Source organism: Dromiciops gliroides, chromosome 3, assembly GCF_019393635.1.
Source record: "Dromiciops gliroides isolate mDroGli1 chromosome 3, mDroGli1.pri, whole genome shotgun sequence".
Taxonomy (NCBI): domain Eukaryota; kingdom Metazoa; phylum Chordata; class Mammalia; order Microbiotheria; family Microbiotheriidae; genus Dromiciops; species Dromiciops gliroides.
This window is the reverse complement of record NC_057863.1, coordinates 536,765,957-536,782,991: the sequence shown is the minus strand read 5'-3', so window position 1 is coordinate 536,782,991 and position 17,035 is coordinate 536,765,957. Positions and strand designations below refer to the sequence as shown.

At 39.9% G+C, this 17,035-nt stretch overlaps 1 pseudogene; it reads left to right on the top strand.

Moving 5' to 3' along the window:
• The first annotated feature begins 4,656 nt into the window (after positions 1–4,656).
• Positions 4,657–5,412, top strand: LOC122750803 (annotated as a pseudogene).
• The last annotated feature ends 11,623 nt before the right edge of the window (positions 5,413–17,035 follow it).

The window sequence follows — 17,035 nt, the reverse complement described above, 5'->3', positions numbered from 1 at the left end:
AGTTACTTTACATCCCTGAGCCTCAGTTTTCCCTTCTGTAAAATGAGTTTTTAAAGGCCCTTCTACCTCAAAAACTTGGTCCTATGATCCTGGGGTTAAAATGAATGTGGTCCCTTTCCTCTTTCTCACTTTTTGTTTTTGGGGGAAGGAGGCAGGGCACTGAGGGTTAAGTGACTTGCCCAGGGTCACATAGCTAGTAAATATCAAGTATCTGAGACCGGATTTGAACTCAGGTCCTCCTGAATCCAAGGCTGGTGCTTTATCCACTGAGCCACCTAGCTGTCCCCCTCTTCCTCACTTTTAGTCACAATTTTGGGTAGTAGAAAGTCCATGTGCCTTGAAGATTAGAATGTGAAAATGAAGGATTGGTCTAATGAAGAGGCAGAGCAGAGAAAGATTGTTTCACTAGAAGGTAGATATAGCACCCCTTCTAGGACACCCTCCCCAACTTTGACTCATGGTTTAGTTCTCACAAGATGTGATTAACCCAAGTTAAAGGTATTATATTGGTCTACACTCCCAAAACTCTAGCTCACCTTAGTTTACCTTTAATAGTCAGCCAGTAAAAACAATTAATATAAAGCAAAAACATTTACTGAAATAATATACCATGAACAATAACAACAAAATATTCTCCACATAAACTTGGAGTTCACTTTCCCACAAAAAGGTATAACCTAAGTGGAAAGAGTGGGCACTCATGTAGAATACACTAATAAAAGGGACAAGTATGAAATAAGTTGTCATGGCAATGCCCACCCCCATGGGCATTTGTCTCTTTTTGTGGTGTCCTCAAGCTATTCCCTTTGGACCTACTTCGGCCATGTGGCTCAGCTGGACCTACTAGGCCTGCTCCTATCTCAACTTCAAATTACCAAGAAGAACATCTCTACATTCTACAGTTCTGGGCTTATTCTTTGCTGGGCATAACATCTTCTACTGAATGAACTGTCCCACTGCAGTGAGTCATTGCTGGTGGTGGGAGAAGGGGGGAAAAGGAGAGAGATGTTTCTTGTCCCCAAGAGCAAAGAGTGATTCCTTCTCAAGAGCTAGACCCTTCCTCCATAGCTCCCCTCAACTGCCAGAGATCATACCACTCAGACTTTTCTCTGTTAGCTTAATTTGTGTGTGTGTGTGTGTGTGTGTGTGTGTGTGTGTGTGTGTGTGTGGCGATTGGGGTTAAGTGACTTGTCCAGGGTCACACAGCTAATAAGTGTCAAGTGTCTGAGGCCAGATTTGAACTCAGGTCCTCCTGACTCCAGGGTCAGTGCTCTATCCACTGCACTACCTAGCTGCCCCTGGCTTAATTTGTTCTTTAAAGAGTATTGTCTTGCTCTTTAAAGGCCACTAGGGGCATTGCTGCTTTTTCAGCCAACCAATGGCTAGCACCCACCAAATTTATGAGAGGCTTTTTCACACCTCTTGAAGGGGTAGCAAAATGTCAATACTTTTTATACTAGGACCCTAACTTCCTGTCTGTATTATCTGCTCCTTATATTTTGTAATTTATCAGATAGAAGGGGGTATCAATGAAACAGGGGTTCCCTAATTAATAATCTCATTACACATTCTTTTAACTCAGCATCTCCAGGGAAGCTGAGGTGTATGGAATTTACCATGATATGATTGGGTTTTTTGGGAAAGGTTAACCTTGGCAAGAAGGAGGCCTTCCTTTAAGACTATGTGAATGCTCTATAAGTGACAGTAAGGCTAAGAGCAGACAGGTCTGAATTACATTAATGAGCTTTAATAGGGACAAGTTTCAAGCAGCGTATGCATATTGGATATACCTTTTATGGGTAAACAATCACACAGAAGCTTCCTTTCATGGAGAGGTTCAATTAAGATGAAGACCGCCATTTTCTTTTTCCCTTGCATTGTAATAATCTATGGCTTTAAGTCAGTCTGCTTGGTACCTGCTTTCTCTGGCTTTTCTGTATGTTCATCTGTTACTAAGAAGGCCATTGTTTATAAACTGTAATTCAGGTACATTACAACCTTCATCAGCTAATGCAACAATAGGCCTCTGATCCTGTCCATTATTCTTCCTTATTGGCAGACAAATACTGCTAGAAGATATGAGTTATTTCATAGAAGAGACAACTTTCAAGGAAGTTTATATCCAGGAATCTTCTGATCTCCTCTGGCACTTCCCTCCGCCTATCATCAGATGGTTCATAGCAGACTTGGTTTTGCTAATGTATACTTATATTTCCATTTTTTAATGAGAACTCTTCCTTTGGATTTTATACTTCTCACTCTAGAAGAGCAAGTTGTCATTTTCCTTCCCTTCCTCCTTGTTTGTCTCCTTACTTCTGAGGAGTCCAAAATACCACTCTCTGCTTGAACCCTTTAGGATGGAGGGCTAAAACAGTCAATCCCATCAGAATCTTCCCCATATACTAGCAGATCATGTAACATCAGTAATTTCTATTTTAAGGAGTTGAGCATGAAGGCTTTTAAATAATACCACTAGGGCAAGAAAGCAAGGAACCTATCTGAAATGTGAATTTGTCATCCTTTGCCTAGAAGTTGTTAAGGGCTACAATTCTAGCTAGTCTGTCTAAAATATCCAATGAGTGGTCGCCAATAAATTATAAGCTTTAGCAAGAGTAAGACTTTTAAGCATTTATTAAGGAGAATAAGAATTTGGTAAAGAGAGAGAAAAAGGCCTAGATTCCTATCTATTAAAGGGAGAACACATTTCTAGCTCCGCTCTCCACCAGAGTCCAAAGGAAAGAGCGCGAGACAGAGCGCTAGTCTCTTCCTTCCTCCTCCCACTAGTCCGCGTCACTTCCTGACACCAAAGAAAAGACTCCTGGTCTTGCCCTCAAAGACCTTCGCTTCATGGGCAGAACTCTTCTACAGTAAGTCTCCAGCAGGTGGCATCATTCCAATCGTTACAAAGTATAGGTCATTATTAAGTTAAAATGCTTTTATTGTCTTCACAAGTTGGCCCCATTCCCCCCACTCTTTCTTACGAAACCTTTGCACTGTTTCCCCTGTATTACACATGAAATAAAGTACCTTCTCCATTGGCCAATGTCTTTGGCTGGAGCAGGGGGAAAGGGTTTATTATGCAAACATAATAAACATAATAAGCAAGTGTTTATTATGCAAACAGCAACTGAGTTATGTGTCCTTTAAGACTACTAAATAGTTTTTAATTACTGCTATATCAGTAAATCCCATAAATATGCAAATGCAATTAGTTCACAAAATAGGCCTTAAATATCTTCATTCCTTTCCAACAAAGTTCTTTGAAGTTAATCGCTAGCAGTCTTTGTTCCCTCTCCAGCTAAAATTGACAGGAATTATGACAGATGTACAAATTCAGGGGGACCAGATTTTTCGAGCACATCTGGTCAGGCGGTGCAAAATGGAAGAGGGAGGAATAAATGGCAGCCCCTCCAAGTCCTGCCTTTACCTGGGACAGTGGGTTCTGAATTTACTTTTCCTCACTGGCACTGCCACTGACTGTCACTTCAATTTCAAAGTCATACCATATTTACCTTTCTGTGGGCTTAAAAATCAAATTTTCTTTTTTTTTTAAATTGAATTTTCAATAGGGCCCTGTGTATGGTCTGTTCCTTATAAAACAGCAGAAATGATAGCATTTTTAGTCAGAAAGGGCCTTCAAAATCATTTAATCCAGCTTTCTCAAAAGGTAGAGTGATTTGTCCAAGGTCACAGAGTTAACTAACTGTGCAGAGAAAGTAAGTATCAGAGTCAGAGCTTAAATTTAGGCCCTTGGATTCCAAAGCCACTTTTCGTTGAACCACGCTCTCTCAGCTCTGACCCTTTAATGGTCTATTAGCATGGCTTTCTATATTAGTTTCTTCTAGCACCTCCTACCTAATTTTAGAATCAGCCAGCATGTAAGCATGTGAGTTAGAGCATTTTTGCAAACTAACGGTTTTCATGTGGATATTTGTATGTGTATATATGTCACATATATGCTATGTAAATATACACATATATAGTTTTTATCCTCTGGTTTTTATAATCTAAATTTGAAAATATTATCAAAAAAAAAAAAGGAAGAACGTCTACCAAACCCAAGAGGAATCAACCCAGCAACTTTCTATAACTAATTTGTTACTTCATTATTCACAACTATATTCAATCTTCTATATCCTTTACAAGCCAGGAGAATGAGGTGTGGCCTACTAGTCTGAGAAAGTCTTCCTGATGTCAATTTAGCTTTGCTATCAATTCTCACTACATTATCTAGGGACAGTCAGTTGATCTTTTAATGCCTTAGTTTGCTTGACTGGAAACTGGAATACAGTCAAGGATATGCTGTTAAAGTTTAACAAGCAGATTGGGGGAGGGGGAAGGGTGCAATAAATGACAGACTTTTACATTTAATCTGCATTATTTACATTTTGTCTTTCACTTTCTTAAATCTAGACAATCAGTAAAACAATAAATCAAGACCTGATTTGTAGTGTTTGCTGATTTCTTAGGTGCAAATGGTCATGCTGAAAATTGAACAACTGGTTTTCCTGTGTCAGTTTGAGCTGGCTCCAGTATAACCTCACAACACTGACAGTGTTCCAAAAGTCTTGGTATAGTTTTAAGTTTTAATAAAGTAAAACTGAACTAGCCCGTCTGCCAGTCTCCTTGCCCGCTGCCCCAAGCCTCTGCCCCGCCATGGCCGCCTATAAGCTAATGCTGATACGGCATGGAGAGAACGCCTGGAGAACCAATTCAGCGGCTGGTACAACACAGTCCTGAGCCCTGCCGGGCACAAGGAGGCCAACAGTGGTGGCCAAGCACTGTGAGATGCTGGCTATGAATTTGATATCTGCTTCACCTCTGTCCAGAAGAGAGCAATTCATATCCTTCGGACGGTACTGGATGCCATTGACCAGATGTGGTTGCCTGTAGTGAGGACTTGGCTCCTCAATGAGTGGCACTATGGAGGTCTGACAGGCCTCAACAACGCTGAGGCAGCGGCTAAGCACAGTGAGGCCCAGGTGAAGATCTGGCGCCAATCCTATGACATCCCACCACCTCCAATGGAGCCCAACCACTCCTTCTACAGCAACAGCAGCAAGCATCTTCACTATGCAAATCTTACTGAGGATCAGCTGCCCTCCTTTCAGAGCCTCAAAGATACCATTTCCAGGGCACTACCCTTCTGGAATGAGGAAATCGTCCCCCAGATCAAGGAAGAAAAACGTGTTCTGATTGCAGCCCATGGCAATAGTCTTCGAGGGATTGTCAAGCATCTTGAGGGTTTGTGAAGAAGCAATCATGGAGCTCAATCTGCCCTCTGGCATTCCCATTTTGGATGAGTTGATCAAGAATCTGAAACCCATCAAGCCCATGCAGTTCCTCAGTGATGAAGAGACCATGCGCAAAACCATGGAAGCTGTGGCAGCCCAAGGCAAGGCCAAGAAGTGAAAGCAGGCTACCAGCATGTGCCAGCAGTAGCCAGGTCCTTCCCTTCTCACTGTCTCCACATCCCTCCCCTGACTGTTCCACACACTGACCATCACCTTAGGGATCACAACACATAGCTGCAGGTGGGGGACTGATGGTTCCTTTTCTCATTTATTCCTCCCTATTTCAAACCAATTCCTTTTTCCCCTGTTGCCCCTGCCCTCAGCCACATTAGTCAGAATGCCCCCTAAGTGGTTTGGCCCAATAAGGACCTGGTTAGGAGTTAGGGATGGGGGCATAGTAAGAAGTGACGAATGTGGGGAGTTGAAAGAAGCAATTGTTCCAGGGAAGGGAGAGTTCCTTGATTTCTAAGGGGTGGCTGAATACATCCCACTATGTGTTTTATAACCCCTGCTCTGTTCAGCAGCAGTGAAATGCCCCTAGATTATGTTGAAATGTGTCTCATCCCATTGCCTTCCACCTCATGTCCGGCCAGCTGGGTCCTCATCAGTTTGAGCATAACTGTACTAACTCTGCCCCTTCCCTCCTTTTTTTGTTGTTCATTATAATAAAGGAGTGATGTGCAATTTTAAAAAAACTGAGGGGGCGGCTAGGTGGTACAGTGGATAAAGCACCGGCCCTGGATTCAGGAGTACCTGAGTTCAAATCCGGCCTCAGACACTTGACACTTACTAGCTGTGTGACCCTGGGCAAGTCACTTAACCCCCATTGCCCCGCAAAAAACAATAACAAAAAAAAAACTGAACTAAGCTTTTTTGAGAAACCTTGTTATTTCCACAAATGAGTATTGTAAAATGTTGAGGGGGAAAAATAGGAAAGGGATAAACTAATACAAATACTGTTAGAAAATTCTCTTTGAATGGTCGAGCAATAGTCTAGCAACTATGTTGTTTCACTTCCACCTCTATACTTCCCCCCTGTACTTTTGCCTTGTAGGATCCCTAAATGCCTTCAAAAGACAACTCAGCACCATCTTCTACAGGAAGTTTTCTCTGCACCCATTGGTTGCAAGTGCCCTCCTTCCCAACTACCTTGTATTCAACTCCCTTGTATTTGTTCTGCACATGTGTATGTGGCATATGCTGTCTCCTTCAGTAGACTCTAAGCTCTCTGTGAGTAAGGTTTGCTTTGTTGTGTTGTTTTCTATTTGTAAATGCAGCACCTCCCATGGTGCCAGGCACATAGTAGAAGCTTAATATTAATAAGTCCTTGTTGATTGCTTAATAAAATTCAATGCTGTCAGGGCTCAGGAATAAGACTTAGCACAAATAATAGTCTGCTTGACTATAGCTGGAGTGAGGCAACACTTTCCTTTGAGTCTCATGAGCCTGAAAGCAAATGAACACGAAAATGCAAACCTCAAAGTCAACTCAATTTGTTGCTGAAGGTTTTCTAACACAGTCCACATAGTCAGAGCGCCACCTTGTGGCACCAATGATGTCCTTTGCTTTACAGGTTCTGATCAACCTGGAAAACGGCATTCTGAACTCATTTAATATTACGTACACAGTATAAACACATAATATTCTCTTCTTAAAGCTGGTAAAAAATTAACAAATCAAAATACTTATCACTGTACATAAATAAACAGACTGGAGATGGCAAGTGTATGCCAAGACAAAACTAAACAAAAAAGTGGGTCAAAACCTGGGCATACTATTTTGAAAAGTGACGATATATTGGTGTAGAGTTTGGTAGGCTCCCTTGGCTAATGATTAATGCCTGCTAAAGTGTTAAATGATAACTGAGAGGGCCTGCTAGTTTAAGGTTTGGTTTCTTCCAGGTATATCTGTGTCATTTGCATCTAAAACTGTGTGAGATACTTCTTAACTACTCCCCTCCCCTTCTTTCAACCTCTTGTCCATCTTCAGTCCAAGGCTCCAGCTTTCTTCTGTGGCCTGGGCTCAGTTAGGCTGCCTTGCACTTCAGTAGTATAGTAGAATATGTTCCATCTCACTTTTTTCCTTTGGAAAAAGTAAATAAAGACTTGCTAGGTTTTTTGAAAGGTTGCTAATCTTTGCTCTGGTCTATATGATAGTGGCTAAAGAATATTGTTCAGTTGTGTCCAACTCTTCATGACCCCATTTGGGGTTTTCATAGCAAAGGCACTATACAAGGTTTGCCATTTCTTTCTTCAGCTCATTTTATGGATGAGGGAAATGAGGCAAACAGAGTTAAGTGACTTGACAAGGGTGACAAAGCTAGTATGTGTCTGAGGCCAGATTTTTCAACATAGTAAGAAATGGAGTTGGGATTCTTAGAAATCCCTAAGGATTCTTATCACTCCTGAATACAATTAATTACCAAGATACTTAATGATCAGCTCTCCTAGAGATTAATCATAAATAACGAGAATTAACTTTTTTTCTAGTGAAGCTATTTGTTCTGCAAATGGAACATTGCCTTCAACACCTATGGAAAGATAAGGTTGCCTTAAGCCTATACAGACATATGATTGTGTCATTTGATTTGATGACAATGTTAAACATTCAGCAAATCAAAAAGCCAAGAAAATTGGATTGCATTGATTAAAGCTATACTGATGCCCCAACTAGCATCCTCCTGGGAAATGCCATCAAGTAGAAGCTCAGGCAGGGGTCTAACCAGCTGCAAACAATTCTTGAATGGGCTGGATGATTGATTATATTTCTATTGAGGACAAACCCAGCTAAGTGAGGAGAGGAGATTTACCAGGCTGGCCATAAGTGATCCATTTTTCAGCCGCAGAAACCCTTAAAGTCTATCTACAAAGTTATAGAGCAATTGCAATCTGTGTCAGTGAATAGAATACACAGACCAACAAAATAAGATTCTCAAGGTATGAATTATGAACACTGCTGGGTGTTAAGGCTATTTTAAACCTCTCCTTTGACCTTTTACACCATCTTCCCCTGTCCCTAACTCCCTCAGCAAAGGATCTTGTCTCATAGTTTGCTGATAAAATAGAAGCATCCCTCATGAGTTCCTTCCTTCCCCCTACTCCACATCTCAAAATCTTTTCAACATCCCCATTCCCTCCTCCTTTGTTCTAGGTTTTTTTATGATAAGGAGGGCCTTCTTCTTGCCAAGGTTAATACCTGTACTTGTGATATTGATTCTATTCCCTTCCCTTTTCTGCAAAACTTGCCCTTTGGCCAATTAAGCAAACAACAAACATTTATTAAGCATTTATTATGTGTCAGGCACATAGTGAGCAGCAGCTAAGTGGTTCAGTGGATAAAGCTCTGGGCCTAGAGTCAGGAAGACCTGAGTTCATATTCAGCCTCAGCCACTTACTAGCTATGTGACCCTGAGCAAGTCACTTAACCTCTGTTTGCCTTAATCTACTGGAGAAGGAAATGGCAAACCATTCTAGTATTTCTGCCAAAAAAAACCCCATGGACTTCAGGGCCATGTAGTGTTGGGCATGACTGAACATGCTAGGTACTGTGCTAGGCACTTAGTATACAAACACAAAGAATGACCAGACTCTCTCCCTTTTATTTCTTCTTATCTACTAGCTCCTCCCTGCTGCCACCAAGTGTGCCCACATGTCCCTTTTTAAAAATTCTTCATTGACCCTGCCATACTCCCAATCTATTGTCCTATGTAGAGCTTTTACTGAGAGTGAAACTCTCAAAAGAGGTTGTTTCTATTTGTTTCTTCCATTTCCTCACTTTCTCTTCATTTCTAAATCCCTTACAATCTACCCTCTGACCCCAACATTTTACTGAAATTGCTCTCTCCAATACTACCTGTGAGATTTAAAATTGGATATTAGATCATAAATCTCCCCTACTTAACCTTTCCCTTAATTTATCTCCCAGACTAGTAAATGGAAGAAGCTTTTGGTTTTCTAGATAGACCTTTTATTGTTATGGTAGTCACAAGGTGATGTTGATTAGAAGGATAGGAAAGTAGAAACACAATACAAATCGTCTTAAGTCTAAGCTTAGTCTATATTCCTTATAAAAACTCACCAAAACCGAAGGCCACCTTTGGAGAGAGAGAGAGAGAGAGAGAGAGAGAGAGAGAGAGAGAGAGAGAGAGAGAGAGACTGTCTGTGCAGTGCAGTCAGGAGACCAGCAGAGCAGGAAAAAGCCCCACTTCCGTTCTCTCCTTGTCTTTTAAGCTCACACCCCGTAGCTCATGCCGTTGGTCTCCTCCCCAAAAGGGTGGTCCTTCAAAAACTGGAGTCTTTCAGTTATCCTAACCGACTGTTAAAAAACTTTCATATTTTTTACCACATACCAATGTTCTCTTAAGTGCTACGTCCCAAGGCCTAATTTGGGAATTTGTTTGATTCTATATTTTTGTAACAGGGGTTTTGTTTTTCTTTCTTTCTCAATGGGACAGAAGGGGAGGTGGGAGAGAGGTAAGATTTTTGTTGTTGAAAAAAGAATAAAAAATACATAGTCTTTTCTCAGTCTTCATACTTCACCTCTCTGTACTGTTGGCACTATCTACCTCCCTCTCCTTTGGATATTATCTCACCTTTGGCTTCCATGACTCACTACTCTCTCTTGGTTTCCCAATTAGATTACTCCTTCTCAGTCTCCTCTGCCAAATCATCACATTTCTTCTACCCACTAAATGTAAACCTCTCCCAAGGCTCTGACTTGGACTCTCCTCTTCCTCCTCTTCTACACTTTCAGTGATCTCGTCTCAATATTCAATTATGATCTCTATACAGATGACTCCTAAATCTATAATCCAACCTTAATCTCTCTCCTGAACAAAAATACTATAACTACCAACAGCCTGTTGGACATCTCCATGTGGAAATCCCATAGACATCTCAAATTCAACTTGAGGAAAAATAGACGTAATTATACTTCCCCTAAAGCATTCTGTCTTCTACACATCCTCATTTATGTTGATGATGCTACTATTCTTTCAGTCACATATGCTCACAATTTTGGACTCATCTGTAATTCTTCCCTTTCCCTCAACCCCCATATCTTATCAGTTGCCAAGACTTCTCTGTCCTACTTCCATAACATCTCTGGCATCTACTTCTTTCTCTTCATTTACACAGCCTCTACCCTAATTCAGAATCTCATCACAAGTTCATTTCCATTTGGATGTCCCTCCCGTAGGCATCTAAAACTCAACATATCCAAAAGAGAACTCATTATCTCTTCCTCCCACCAAAAAAAAAATCCTTTGCTTTTCCTAACTTCCTATCTCTGCCCAGGGCACTACCACCCTTCTAGAAATCAGGTTCTCAACCAAGGAATCATTCTTTACTCTCCCTTATTCTTCATATCCAATCAGTTACCAAATTCTATCATTTTATCTCCACATCTCTCCTATTTCTACATAAACACTACTTTATCTCCTGGACTTACATTAGCCACCTAGTTGGTCTCCCTGCATCTAGTCTCTTCCTCTCTCTCTAAACCATTTTCCACATAGATGCCAAGTTTATATTCCTGAAATGTATGTCTAACCATGTTAATCCCTTTGTCAAAAAGATTCAATGGCTCCCTATTCCCTCTAGGATAAAATAGAAATGAACATTTTAACCATAAAATATATGATCTGTCTAGCATTGCGTTTTTCACATTCTGGCTCCAACCAATCTTTCCCAACTGATTGTGTATTATTCTACCTCACACATTGTGTTTCAAACAAACTGGCTGACATTGCTTCTTGTATATGACATTCTATCTCCTGCTTCCATATATTTGCAGAGTCTCACATTTTTTTGCATTGTTCTCCCTCCTCATCTCCATTAGGGAGAATCCCTAGCAGTCATTTTAATTATTTTATTTTTCATTTAACAAGCATTTATTTTGATCTCCCCCTCATACCCTACACCCTCATGATTTAAATGAAAAAGGAAAGAAAAGGAAAACCCTTGTATACATACATAGTCAAGCAAAACATTTCCCCATTATCCATATCCAAAAATGTATATCTCAGTCTATGTCTTGAATTGATAGATTCAAAAGAGGTGGGCAGCAGGCTTAATCATCAGTTCTCTGGAATCCTGATTGGTCATTGCACTGATCAGGGTCTTTAAGTCTTTCAAAGATGTTTGCCTTTGCGTCGAAGCTGCTGTTGTTGCTGGGTCTGCTCACTTTGCTTTGCATCAGTCCTAGTTTCCTTCAAAGCACACTTCAGGTGCCCCCTCCTACAGAGTATCTCTTTCCTATTGCCTCCAGTTGCTAGTACTCTCCTCTACCAAAAAAATTATTTTGTTTTTCCCTGCCTAAATACATGTTGTTTCTATGCAGTAAAATGTAAACTCTCTGAGGGCCAGAACTATTTTGCTTTTGTCTTTTGTATCTAGCCTCTATCACAGCTCTTGGGATATTGTATTTGTTGAGTGACACACAGTGGAGCCTCAATAAATACTTCTTGAATTAAGTTCAATCACTTTTTTGCTCCAGTTCTCAAATTTTTTGATCTCAGGATCCCTTCACAAGCTTAAAGATTATTGAGGACCCTCCCCACAAGAGTTTTTATGTAGGTTTTATCTCTTTGAGATTTACTATATTCGAAATTAAAATGTCTTATGACAGAGTCCCCAGAACATACTTTGAGGACTGCTGGCTTAAACTATTGCAATAATCTTGATTTGGTCTCAGTCTCTTCCCTTTCCAATCAATCTTCTGCACAGCTGTCAAATTTAAATTCCTAAAACACAGAACTAACCATATCATCCCTCTATGCAAACATCTCCCCTGACTCATTCTTGCTTCTAAGATAAAATCCCAGTTTGTCATTTAAAGCCATACACAATATGGCCCCCATCTATCTTTCTAGGCTTATTTCATATTACTCTTTTTCGCCATCTCCATTCCAATCAAACCAGCTGCCTGGCTGTTCATGGGACAGGACATTTTATCTCCTTCCTTTCTGCCTTTGGGCAAGTTGCCCCTTCAACACTAGCATATTCTTTCTTCTTCTTCTTCTTCTTCTTCTTCTTCTTCTTCTTCTTCTTCTTCTTCTTCTTCTTCTTCTTCTTCTTCTTCTTCTTCTTCTTCTTCTTCTTCTTCTTCTTCTTCTTCTTCTTCTTCTTCTTCTGCAATGAGGGTTAAGTGACTTTCCCAGGATCATACAGCTAGTTAAGTGTCAAGTGTCTGAGGCCAGATTTTAACTCAGGTCCTCCTGAATCCAGAGCTGGTGCTTTATCCACTGTGCCACCTAGCTGCCCTCTAGCATAGACTTTTTCCTCAATTTGACCTCCTGGAATCCCCATTTTCCTCAAAGTACAACTCAAAGGAAACCTTCAACTCTAAGTGCCAGTGGATAATAATGAACTAAACTTCAATAAAATAATATTACTCCTTGAAAGACAGGGGTGTGGAAGAATGCAAGATTTGGAGTCAGAAGACCTGGGTTTGAATATGGAATTCCCCATTTATCACCCATGACTCAATTTCCTCATCTAGAAAAAGAGAGGGTTCAGCAAGATGACCTCTAATGCCCCTTCAAGCTCTAAATCTATGATCCTATGATCCTAATGGGCAGAAGAACTATCAAGCACATGGACTTTCTAGGAATTTTCTAGCTTAAAATACTCCTATGCAATTCTATAGAAAGTAACTTCTAATGTGTTTAATTTGATTGTACATATATAGCCTATATCAGATTGCTTTGTGTCTTGGGGAGGGGGGAGGGAAGAGAAGGTGGGAGAAAAATTTGGAACTAAAAATCCTATGAAAACAAATGTTGAAAACTATTCTTGCATGTAACTGGAAAATAATAAAATGCTTTTATGAGTAAATTTTAAAAAGAAAACAACTTCTATATATTGTAAATTAAATTTCCAATAGTAATCCTTGAAATACAAGTGTAAATTAATACTCCTCACTACGGTGATTGGAATGTCAATCCAAGAAGTTTTAAAATGGAGACACTTACAGTTTCTTGTACCCATTTTGGTTCCTTTATATCCAGTATCTGGACTAGATAGAGGAAGAAGAAAAAGCCCACCAACAAGATTATTTTCATGCCCCAAAGAGATTTATTAGAAGCTCTATAGCTAGGTGGCACAGATGATAGAGCACCAGGCCTGGAGTCAGGAAGACCTGAGTTCAAATCCAGCCTTGGAAACTTATTAGCTATGTGATCCTAGGCAAGTCACTCAATCTGTTTGCCTCAGTTTCCTCATCTGTAAAACGAACTGGAGAAGGAAATGGCAAACCACTCCAGTATCTTTGCTATGAAAACCCCAAATGGGGTCATGAAGAGTTGGACACAACTGAACAAAATCAGTTCTTTATAGTGTGCTACAGATGGGAGTGGGGAGCTGTGATCTAGATAGGAATGCAGATTGGTGGGGAATGATATGTCAATTCACTCAGCATGCTTTCTCAACTTTCCCTTTTTTATAGAAAAAAATATAATCTGTGATATGTATTAGAGATACTTCCCTCTTTGGGGAGTTCCAAGATCATAATTGCTGAGAGCAAGGTTTTATTTACGATCTCTTCTTCCAGATCTATATTTTGAGATCTTTGAATTAAACAGTTGGTTTGGAGCAGCATGATATCTGGGATCGGAATGTTACCTCATTTAATCCAGGTCATCTAACAAGGAAAATGGTGAAGGGGGATCCAATGTGTTATGATCCATTTGGACCCAGAGGGACCTATCTATGAAGTTATAATTAGGGAAATCGGGGAGACCATGGCTGCTTTCAAGATTGAAAACAAGAAGAAATTAAAACTATATAAGAAAAAAAACTATGTAAGTATACAGGATAATGCTGTTTAGTCGCTTAGTCATGCCAGACTCTTCATTACTCTGTGGACCCTATCACACCAATACTGTCCATGGAGTTTTCTTTGCAAAGATAGGGAGTGGTTTGCCATTTCCTTCTCCACTGAATTGAGGCAAACAAATATTAAGTGACTTGCTGGGGGTCAAACAGCTATCTGAGGCCTGATTTAAAGTCAGGTCTATTTACTGACCCACATTGCTGCCTAAAGGATAATAGCCAATGGTTCTTCTCTGACAGTTCTGGCTCTGAAGTGTCTGGCTAGTACCAGGAAGATAGTGTTGCAATTATCTTCTCAGAGTGAGGCTCAAAGTCTTTGTGGAAGCGAGTATGGCTTTTTCTTCAGGATTCTACAAATGAATACTAACTCAGATTCTTTAGGGGAGGAATAAACTTCCCATAAGCAAATATTCTAACAAGGAGAGAAAGGCCTTAATTATTAATATTTATATGTAATATAATATAAATATCTATATATAATATTAATAATTTGATATTTATATGTAATATAATATGAATATTCTTCCATATATTCTATAGCTAGCAATATCCATTCATTAACATTCTCCAGAGGAAAGACAACACTTGTAGTTACAAAATTCTAAGAAGCAAACTTATCTTTATATACATCATAAGGAAGGATTGTAGAAACCCAAAGCCAGACACTATGAAATGAATTGCAGCAGTCATAGTTTAGGGATCCCTTTAACATACACATACATCCTTGTTTTGTTTTGTTTTGTTTTGTTGTGGGGCAATGAAGGTTAAGTGACTTGCCCAGGGTCACACAGCTAGTAAGTGTGAAGTATCTAAGGTCGAATTTGAACTCAGGTCCTTCTGAATTCAAGGCCCATGCTTTATCCATAGTGCCACCTAACTGCCCGCCCCCACCCCATTCTTATAAAGAAGATGGAATTAGAATACAATCAAGTACTTATCCTAGGTTCCATCAAACTTATTTGATGTAAATCCTCCAACCTAACTACTTCAAACCTCAACTGTTATAAATTCAAGTAAATCCATAATTCAAAACATAGTTATTAATCTCTGTTATATAGAGAGATTTGTGCTCGGTTAGGTATTAGAGGAGATACAAAATCTTCTGCTTGGGTTTATTCAAGATTTGTTAGAACTAGTGTTTTTGTGACAAGCTGCATCTTGCTCTAGATACCCCCTTCCTTCCTTCCTGTTGGCACCCCTGCCCTTTCCTGGAATCTTTGATATCTGCTAACTTTCACCCTTCATGCTATATTTAACTAGGCCTCACTAGCTAATCTATGACATTTCCCAGCCTGTGGCATCAGGGATGAGAAACAAGTTCAGCATACCTGAGTAGAACCCCACCCTTCTCTATAAAACCTATGGTCCTTTTTTGCATTATTGATCTGCCCCAGGGTAAAAAGAAAAAACAAAAACAAAAACAAAGAATTCAAGTATGCTACCTATATAAAACTAGGAATGAGGAGAGCTTGCTATAACCTGAATGTACCAAGTCCAGAGAGCAACTTCTTCCTGGACCCTCAATGCCCTTCTTCCTATTTCTTACACCTGAGGCACATTCCCTGTTTGTATTCTTGATTGCCCTTTCCCCACACCCTAAGTATCTCAGGTGAGATCTGATGCCTTCCTCTGAAGAGTTAAAATATGACTGTAGTAAAGGCCGACTACTTTCAGTATCACTGACAGGTCTGCTTCTTTTAAGAAAGTCTCTAAATCTCAAAATGGGTCCCTCTGGGACTTAGCCTGCAGTTAAAAGCAAATTTTCAGAAGGGGAAAAAAGATTAGGTAGTCAACACTAATTCACTATGACCTAAGAACCACTCATCAATGGACACACATAGCATATAAATCAAGATGTTAAACATTTTTAAGCTACTATCTGCACAGTGGCAGCAAGATTGTACAGTACAGAAGAGGCTCCTGGAAAAACAATTTTATGAAAATTATCTGAGGGTCTTAGTGGACTGCAAACTCACCAACAGTCAATCTGACATGGAAACCTAAAAATGTAATTCAATCTTAGGCTCTAATGTAGGAAAAATGTCCAGAATAAGAGGACAATAGTCCTGTTGCATTATGTCCTGGTCAGATCACTTTTGAAGTATTTATTTTGATTCTGAGAATCAGATTTTAGGAATCATAATAACATATTTTAGAGGGGTGGGGTTTGCTATGGCAAAGTATGGCAACTTCCTCAAGATGATGAAATTGGAAACCATACCACGGGGAATAAGTTAAAGAAAATTGGAATGTTTAGCCTGAAGGAGAGAATTTTGAGCTTGATAACTTGTTAAATGTCTTCAAGTATCTGAAAGGCCATCATGGGGGAAAGGAATTCCAGTTGTTTTGCTTGGCCTCAGAGGACTGAGCTAGAAGTAAGGGGGAGAAGCTGCAGAGAATTTCAGTTCAATGTAAAGAAAAAATTAACAATTCAAATTGACCAAAAGTGAAATGCGCAAGAGGTTTTGAGTTCCCTCTCCCTAGAGATTCCTTAAGTAGAGCCTGGGTGATCATTTGTCAGGAATCTTGTAAAGGGGGCTCCCATTCCAGGGTAGGAGGGACTACAGGCCCTCTGAGGTCCCTTTGGATTTTGATACTCAGGACAATAATTCGAGAATTGGACTGGAAGATCTCTAATGTTCCTTATACCTCTAACATTTTATAGTTTTCATTTATTTGTCTACCATATCTGCTTGTGTACATGTGATATCTTTCCTTATAAAACTGTAAACTCTTTTGAGTAAAGGAACTTTAAAAAAAATCTTGTCTCCCTACCGCCTACAACAATGCTTTCACATACAAAGTGGGCTTCATCTGTTAAATGAGGTTTATAATAATGTCTACTACTTACCTCACAGGGTTGTGACACAAACATGAGATAATGCATGTAAGGTACTCTATAAACCTTAA